Below are 10,000 nucleotides of genomic sequence, written 5' to 3'. Positions count from 1 at the left end.
CAGATCTTTGCCCAGAGAGCATCTATACAGCTTAAAGCGCTACCAGAAGACTAAAATTACTATCATATCTTTGCTCAGAGAGCATCAATGCAGTTTAAAACTCTAACAGAAGACTAAAATTACTACCAGATCTTTGCTCAGAGAGCATCTAAACAGTTTAAAACGCTACCAGAAGACTAAAATAACTACCAGATCTTTGCTCAGAGAGCATCTATAAAGTATAAAACGGCAGCAGAGGACTAAAATAACTACCAGATCTTTGCTCAGAGAGCATCTAGAAAGTATAAAACGCTACCAGAAGACTAAAATTACCACCAGATCATTGCTCAGACCACATCTATACAGTTTAAAAAGCTACCACAAGACAAAAAAAAACTACCAGATCTTTACTCAGATAGCCTCTAAAAAAGCCACCTGTATATTGTCAAAGTTTAATATAGTAATTGCTACCCTTTGGAAACCGAAATGGACCACTTAAATTGTGTCCCTGAAACAGACACGTCTTCTCGGACGTGGGAGGATCAAGTGCCTAACGAGACGACAGACATTCAAGGAGAACACGAATCGTCTTAACTAGACAACGAGTCTGGCGGATGGGCGAAACTCACTTGCTGAGACCCCTCTTGCCCGTGACGTTAGAAGGCATAAGATACACGTTAGTTTATGCTAATGACGAGAAATGTCATTAGCAGCGTTGTCCTGAGGGCTCGCTTAATAAGCCAGTCCTTAAAGCAGACACTGGAAATGCACAAGAGAGAGAGAGAGAGAGAGAGAGAGAGAGAGAGAGAGAGAGAGAGAGAGAGAGAGAGAGAGCAGGGTTTAAACTTTTATGGTAATTACCTTATTTTGAGGCAATTTTCATGGTTTCAAGGTAATTCTAGGGTAATTTTGGTTTTACTAGCTTAAACTTTAAGGAAATTGGATAAAGTTTTAAGGTAATCTAAGGTAAAAAGCAGCAGGATTCAAGGTAATGGCCACCATGAGAGAGAGAGAGAGAGAGAGAGAGAGAGAGAGAGATGAGCCCTTTGGCTTATAGTATTGTGGAATGATCTTCCTAATCAGGCAATTGACTCGGTATAACTTCAAACGTTCAAACTTGCAGCGAAAGTTCTATGTTAAACAGACAGACATAAGCTTCACATTATAGTTTACATAAGAAACATATATTTTAATAATGTTACTGCTCCTTAAAATAATATATATTAATTGTAAATTACTTCTCTTGTTTATTTATTTATTTATTTATTTCCTATCCTCACTGGGTTATTTTATCCTGTTGGAGCCCTTGGGTTTATAGCATCCTGTTTTTCCAACTAGGGTTGTAGTTTGGATAATAATAATAATAATAATAATAATAATAATAATAATAATAATAATAATAATAATAATAATAATAATAATAACGGACAAATTGGAATTCTCAACTGATATACCGTTTGAAAAGCTGATAAGATTATGAATATAATCTAATTTACCTTATTTTTCTTTCGTTAATAATAATAATAATAATAATAATAATAATAATAATAATAATAATAATAATAATAATAATAATCTAATATATTGTATCCTATTTACGTTATTTCATATCCTAAACATTCTCCATTGAATGAAAAGGAGAAAAAGCCCATTGACACAATTCCTAAAAAGAAACCAAGGACTTTCACATTCAATTTATTTTTTTATTTTTTTTTTATAACTTTCGCCAACATATTTTGGGAGCAATCACATTTTCCTCCCGAGTTAGAATTCCGCCCAGACGTACACATAGAAAGCTCTCCAGGGAAATCATTTTCCTTTTATAATAATATCATTCAAATTCGTGTATATTCGAGAAGTTTTACTATATTCAAAATTAAAAGGAAAGTTTATACATGAGAAGCTGTTTTGCGAAATCCAGGTCTAAATAAGAAGAGATGCTATTTTGCGAAATCTACATCAAAATAAGAAGAGGTGCTGTTTTGGTACATCCAGATTAAAATAAGGAGAGGCTATTTTGCGAAATCTAGATCAAAATAAGAACAGATGCTGTTTTGCAAAATCTAGATTAAAATAAGAACAGATGCTGTTTTGCGAAATCAAGATCTAAATAAGAAGAGATAATGTTTTGCAAAATCCATATCTAAATAAGAAGAAATGCTATTTTGCGAAATACAGATCAAAATAAGAAGAGATACTATTTTGCAAAATCTAGATCAAAATAAGAAGAGATGCTATTTTGAGAAATCCAGATCTATATAAGAAGAGATGCTATTTTGCGAAATTCAGATCCAAATAAGAAGAAATGCTATTTTGCGAAATCCAGATCCAAATAAGAAGAAATGCTATTTTGCGAAATCCAGATCCAAATAAGAAGAAATGCTATTTTGCGAAATCCAGATCCAAATAAGAAGAAATGCTATTTTGCGAAATACAGATCAAAATAAGAAGAGATACTATTTTGCAAAATCTAGATCAAAATAAGAAGAGATGCTATTTTGAGAAATCCAGATCTATATAAGAAGAGATGCTATTTTGCGAAATCCAGATCCAAATAAGAAGAAATGCTATTTTGCGAAATCCAGATAAAAAATAAGAAGAGATGCTATTATGCGAAATTCAGATCTAAATAAAAAGAAATGCAATTTTGCGAAAACCATATCTAAATAAAAAGAGATGCTGTTTTGCGAAATCCAGATCTAAATACGAAAAAATGCTACTTTGCGAATTCCAGATCTAGATAAGAAGACATGCTATTTTGCAAAATCCAGATCAATATTAGAAGAGATGCAGTTTTGCGAAATCCAGTTCTAAATAAGAAAAGATGATTTTTTACGAAATTCAGTTCTAAATAAGAAAAGATTATTTTTTACGAAATCCAGTTCTAAATAAGAAAAGATGATTTTTTACGAAATCCAGTTCTAAATAAGAAAAGATGATGTTTTGCGACATCCAGTTCTAAATAAGAAAAGATGATGTTTTGCGAAATCCAGTTCTAAATAAGAAAAGATGATTTTTTACGAAATCCAGTTCTAAATAAGAAGAGATGATGTTTTGCGAAATCCAGTTCTAAATAAGAGGAGATGATGTTTTGCGAAATCCAGTTCTAAATAAGAGGAGATGATGTTTTGCGAAATCCAGTTCTAAATAAGAGGAGATGATGTTTTGCGAAATCCAGTTCTAAATAAGAAGAGATGATGTTTTGCGAAATCCAGTTCTAAATAAGAGGAGATGATGTTTTGCGAAATCCAGTTCTAAATAAGAAAAGATGATTTTTTACGAAATCCAGTTCTAAATAAGAGGAGATGATGTTTTGCGAAATCCAGTTCTAAATAAGAGGAGATGATGTTTTGCGAAATCCCGTTCTAAATAAGAGGAGATGATGTTTTGCGAAATCCAGTTCTAAATAAGAAGAGATGATGTTTTGCGAAATCCAGTTCTAAATAAGAGGAGATGATGTTTTGCGAAATCCAGTTCTAAATAAGAGGAGATGATGTTTTGCGAAATCCCGTTCTAAATAAGAGGAGATGATGTTTTGCGAAATCCAGTTCTAAATAAGAAGAGATGATGTTTTGCGAAATCCAGTTCTAAATAAGAGGAGATGATGTTTTGCGAAATCCAGTTCTAAATAAGAGGAGATGATGTTTTGCGAAATCCCGTTCTAAATAAGAGGAGATGATGTTTTGCGAAATCCAGTTCTAAATAAGAAGAGATGATGTTTTGCGAAATCCAGTTCTAAATAAGAGGAGATGATGTTTTGCGAAATCCAGTTCTAAATAAGAAAAGATGATTTTTTACGAAATCCAGTTCTAAATAAGAGGAGATGATGTTTTGCGAAATCCAGTTCTAAATAAGAGGAGATGATGTTTTGCGAAATCCCGTTCTAAATAAGAGGAGATGATGTTTTGCGAAATCCAGTTCTAAATAAGAAGAGATGATGTTTTGCGAAATCCAGTTCTAAATAAGAGGAGATGATGTTTTGCGAAATCCAGTTCTAAATAAGAAAAGATGATTTTTTACGAAATCCAGTTCTAAATAAGAGGAGATGATGTTTTGTGAAATCCAGTTCTAAATAAGAAGAGATGATGTTTTGCGGAATCCAGATCTAAATACGAAGAGATGATGTTTTGCGAAATCCAGATCAAAATAAGGAGAGATGCTATTATGCGAGATTAAGATCAAAATAAAAAGAGAGCTTCTCTTGTGAAATTGAGATCAAAATAAGATGTGAGCATCTCTTGCGAAATCTAGACCTAATTAAGAAGGGATGCTGTTATGCAAAATCCAGATCAAAATAAGAAAATGAAAAAAAGTAGCAGGGGATCTTATAAAATGCCCCCCACCCCCCCCCCCCCAAAAAAAAAAAATAATACAATTGTCAAAACGAAAGCAGGATAATCGTCCAGAGTTCGGTCTTAAGCAGTCATTTATTGTGGGAAGAAATTATATTACAGAATTATTCTTGAAAAATCAAAAGAAACTATATCACAGAACTATTCTTGAAAAGTGTTCAGATACTATATCACAGAATTATTCTAGAAAAGTGTTCAGAAACTATATCAGAGATCTATTCTTGAAAAGTGGGGAGAAACTATATCACAGAACTATTCTTGAAACGTGGGAAGAAACTATATCACAGAACTATTCTTGAAACGTGGGAAGAAATTATATCACAGAAGTATTATTGAAAAGTGGGAAGAGACCACATCACAGAACTATTCTTGAAAAGTGGGAAGAAACTATATCACAGAACTATTCTTGAAAAGTGGGAAGATAACACATCACACAACTATGCTTAATAAGTGGGAAGAAACCACATCACAGATCTATTCTATTCTTGGAAGCTGGGTAGAAACTACATCACATAACTTATTTTTGAAAAGTGAGAAAAAACCACATCACAGAATTACTCTTGAAAAGTGGGAAGAAACCACATCACAGAACTATTCTTGAAAAGTGGGATAAAAACTAAATTACAAAACTATTCTTGAAAAGTGGTTAGAACTACATAACAGAACTATTCTTGAAAAGTGGGCAGAATCTACATTACAAATTATTCTTGAAAAGTGGAAAGAAATCAAATCACTGAACTACTCTTGAAAAATGGGAAGAAACCAAATCAAACAAATACGCTTGATAAGTGGGAAAACCCACATCATAACTATTCTTGAAAAGTGGAAAGAAAGTATATCACCTTACCCTTGATAAGTGGAAAGAAACATCACATAACGTATTCTTGACAAAGTGCGCAGAAACCACATCACAGAACTTATTCTTGAAAAAAGAATTTTTACTGTCCGAAAACCCCCACCGGTGTAACTAAGAGACTTTTAAAGAGGCCTGGAAACGAAAGTTCAGAAAAGAGTTCCAGAACCCCTAAGGAGAAACAAGGCAATGGACCGGAAGTATTGGAACGGTCGAGAGTCCACACTCCAGGATTTAAGAGTCAGAAAGTCAAGAACTCTTGGGCCTTAGTTCTAATGTGTATTCCTTTCAAACTACTTTCGTAGATAGAGAAATTCGAGGGAAAAGGGACGCAAAGGTTATTACGTACAAGGAATATTTTTTCCAAACCATGTCTCGGCCATTTTATTATTATTATTATTATTATTATTATTATTATTATTATTATGGCTCCAACAGGGAAAATAACCCAAAGAGGAAATGAAACATGGAAAAATAAAATATCTCGGGAAGACCACCAACATTAAAATAAATATTTCCTAAATAAACTATAAAAACTTTACCAATAATAATAATAATAATAATAATAATAATAATAATAATAATAATAATAATAATAATAATATTATTATTATTATTATTATTATTATTATTATTATTATTATTATTAGCTAAACTACAACCTAGTTTGATAAGCAGGATGCTATGCCCATGGGCTCCAACAGGGAATGATAGCCCATATTATCAATGTTGTTGTTGTTGTTGTTGTTACTTAAGCTAAAGCCCTAGTTGGCAAAGGAGGATGCCATAAGCCCAAGGGCTCCAACAGGGAAAGATAGCCCAGTGAGGAATGGATATTAATAAACTGTAAGAGAAGTAATGAACAATTGAAATAAAACATTTTAAGAACAGTAACAACATTAAAATAGATCTTTCATAAATAAACTATAAAAAAGAAAGACTTATGTCAGCCTGTTCCACATAAAAACATTCACTGCATCTTTGAACTTCTTGAATAATAATAAATATATGAATAAACAGTATTAATAAAAGGGGAAGAACAGACGACAATTATTCCAAGAGGTAAGAGGTTTCATTTTCAAGATAAGAGAGAACTGAATTTACCCTTGATGAGCAGCCTAAGATTAATTCTTCTGTAGAGCTTTTCACGAATCCTTGACGCTTAACAAACAATCCAAAAATAAGAAAAATTACTAAAAGTAATTAGCTTCGTTTCCCCTCTACCTGAGATAGTATCTGGACTTACTCTTTAGTAGTCTAGATTATCTTCGTCCACTCTCTAAAGACTTTAAGGGTTTAAAGGCCGTTCATGAATGGCAGAGGCAAGGGACAGAGACATTACCCTAGCAAGCAGGATAATGCCCAAGAGACTGACCACTTATACTAATAATCAGCGCCCAAGCCACCTCTCCACTCTAGCTAGAACCAGGAAGGGCCCGGCAAAGATTGCTGATGACTCAGCAGGTAGACCTATAAGCTCCCCCAAACTCCCCATTCTGAGCTCAAATGGATGGTAAGGTTGCAGACACTGAAGTAACGGACGAGTTTGAGCGGGACTCAAACCCCCGTCTGGCGATCACTAGGTTACCGATAGGGCCACTAAAACATTACTATTTCTAGTTGAAATAATATGGTAAAATGAACAAATATGAAAAAAAAAATACCATTTTAAACAAACGTATACCGAAAATTTTGATGTTTTCCTATTGCTATTTATCTAAAGAACCTTCTTACTAAATTTCAGGTCCTTCGGTTATTATAACAGGGCACAGGAGACCAAAATATAAATTTTTGTCCGAAAATCACAGGTTGCAACATCACATGCAGTTAGTGTACTGTCTCTACAACGTTTCCAACGATTCCAGAAAGCTAAAATCACTGCCAGAAGAGTCTCTAGATTTACTCTCAAGTATTATTATTAATAATAATACTTGCTAAGCTACATTCCTAGTTGGAAAAGCAGAATGCTATAAGCCCAGGAGCTCCAACAGGGAAAATAGCCCAATGAGGAAAGGAAACAAGGAAAAATAAAATATTTTAAGAAGAGTAAGAACATTAAAAGGAATATCTCCATTATAAACTATAAAAACTTTAACAAAACAAGAGGAAGTGAAATAAGATAGGATAGTGTGTCCGATTGTACCCTGAAGCAAGAGAACAGAGGCTATGGCACTACCCACGACTAGAAAACAATGGTTTGATTATGGAGTGTCCTTCTCCTAGAAGAGCTGCTTACCATAGCTAAAGATTCTCTTCTACCCTTACCAAGTGGCCACTGAAAAATTACAGTGCAGTAACCCCTTGGGTGAAGAAGAATCGTTTGTTAATCTTAGTGTTGTCAGGTGTATGAGGACAGAGGAGAATATATAGCGAATAAGGCAGACTGTTCGGTGTGTGTGTGTGTGTGTGTGTGTGTGTGTGTAAGCAAACGGAAAATGAATCGTAACCAGAGAGAAGGATCCAATATTGTACTGTCTGGACAGTCAAAAGACCCCACAACTGTCTAGCGGTAATATCTCAACGGGTGGCTGGTGCCTTGGCTAACCCACTTCCTTGAATATCTTCGTCTTCTCTCTAATTGAAATAGTATGGTATAGAGTAAATAGATTTATTCTTTAGTAGTCTAGATTATTCACCATTGACCTATGATGCCAACCAATAAATCAATTCGTTTTCCCCAACCTTCTAAGTTGTGGTTAGGCATTACACACATTTAAATAAACCTTGTCAATATGAAATTGCTTTGCAAATAAGCATAATTAATCAATTATACTACATAACTCTCTCTCTCTCTCTCTCTCTCTCTCTCTCTCTCTCTCTCTCTCTCTCTCTCTCTCTCTCTCTCTCTCTCAAGAATCATTTTACCTGTTCCGTAGTTACCTTTACGTTATTTTTTTAATACAGCAGTCTCTCTCTCTCTCTCTCTCTCTCTCTCTCTCTCTCTCTCTCTCTCTCTCTCTCTCTCTCTCTCTCTCTCTCCTTCAAGAGTATCCCTAACCAAAGAGCCTCATCATTCGCCGACAAAAGAACGGAAGAAAACGACATTCCGTTAGCATCTCCATATTTCTCTACCCCACACGAAGTTATTCCCAAGGTGCTACAGAGGAAGGATGCACAGAAATCTAATTTCTTTGTATGCGCAATTGGGAATCTAATTTGGAAGTGTGTCTCCTCATGCACCCGCTTGCATACGCCTAGCGAGTTAAGACAGAAGGGGAGGGAAGACTTTGGGAAGAAAAATCTTAGGCTTCTGTGATGGATTGGAATAAGAAAATGGTGGCCCTGGGATAGCGAGGAAGAGGCAAGAGGAGAAAAGGTGTGTATTTATATAGCTAATTATGTATTTGATATAAATTGTATATATACATATCTATCTATATATGTACACACACACACACACACACATATATATATATATATATATATATATATATATATACACTGTATATATATATATATATATATATATATATATATATATATATATATATATTTATATATATATATATACAAAACGTAAGAAATAATGGACATGGGCACGACATATAATGAGAGTGACAGATAGTAGTTGGACATTACAAATAACAGAATGGGTTCATATTGCAAAAGAAGCAGGGGAAGGAAGAAAAGACGATGGATTGTCGAAATAAGAAAATCTGAGGGTATAAACCGGTATAGAACGACCATGAACAGACGAGAATATAAGGACACGTCTGAGGCCTTTGTTCTACAGTGGACAAGTAACGGCTCATGATAAGGAGGATGATATTATACAACAATAATAAATGCAGCCGTTTCTAGTCCACAGCAGGACAAAGGCCTTAGACTTGTTAATTCATGTGTGGGTTTGAGGAATGGTGATGGTGGGCGATTTTCATCCAATCGGTTACAACAAACCAACCTAATAGGAGTTGCCCTAACTAGTACAACTTTGATGATCATGGCGGTACGGAAACCATTTTACCACGTCAAAGTATCCCCACTCAGAAAGGGAGATATATATATATATATATATATATATATATATATATATATATATATATATATATATATATATATATATATATATATATACAGTATGTATATATGTATATATATATATATATATATATATATATATATATATTGTATATATATATATGCATACATATATATATATATATATATATATATATAAATATACATATATATATATATATATATATATATATATATATATATATCTTATTGCCCATACAGTAATGTCATTCATTCGAGGAAGCATGTGGTTGTTAGGCTTAAGTGGTGATGCGCTGTTCGACCAAAGGTCAGCGCAGAATTAATTTGAAAGTTCATAACGCTAATGGCTGGATTCGGAATTAATTTCGCGATATTCGCGGGGATGTGCGAATCCGGGTCCGGCTAATAATCAACTTTGGAAAGTCATTAAACAGACGAAATTCAAGTCGATATCTGGAAAAAATATTCGAAGCAGTTGGAAATGAGAATACAGTAGGTTTGTTATATCGCATTAAAATTGCCTTTTTTTAGAATGCTAATGGTATTAGCAAAGTAAAACTTATTTTTGTTACAATACCACTATCATTATCATTATCATTATTATTATTATTATTATTATTATTATAAATGCTAAGCTACAACCCTAGTTGGAAAAGCAGGATGCTATAAGCCCAGGGGACCCAACAGGGAAAATAGCCCAGCGAGGAAAGGAAATAAGGAAAAAAATAAAACACCCCAAGAAAAGTAACATCAAAATAAATACTTCCGATACAAACTACAAAAACTTTAACAAAACAAGAGGGTGAGAAACTAGATA

The 10,000-nt window shown here is 33.7% G+C and overlaps 1 protein-coding gene across 1 annotated transcript in view; it reads left to right on the top strand.

Moving 5' to 3' along the window:
* LOC137651096 (protein sax-3-like) overlaps positions 1-10,000 on the top strand; it is a 745,749-nt gene that overhangs the window by 141,675 nt on the left and 594,074 nt on the right.

Source organism: Palaemon carinicauda, chromosome 1, assembly GCF_036898095.1.
Source record: "Palaemon carinicauda isolate YSFRI2023 chromosome 1, ASM3689809v2, whole genome shotgun sequence".
Taxonomy (NCBI): Eukaryota; Metazoa; Arthropoda; class Malacostraca; order Decapoda; family Palaemonidae; genus Palaemon; species Palaemon carinicauda.
This window is presented reverse-complemented; position numbering and strand designations above follow the sequence as displayed.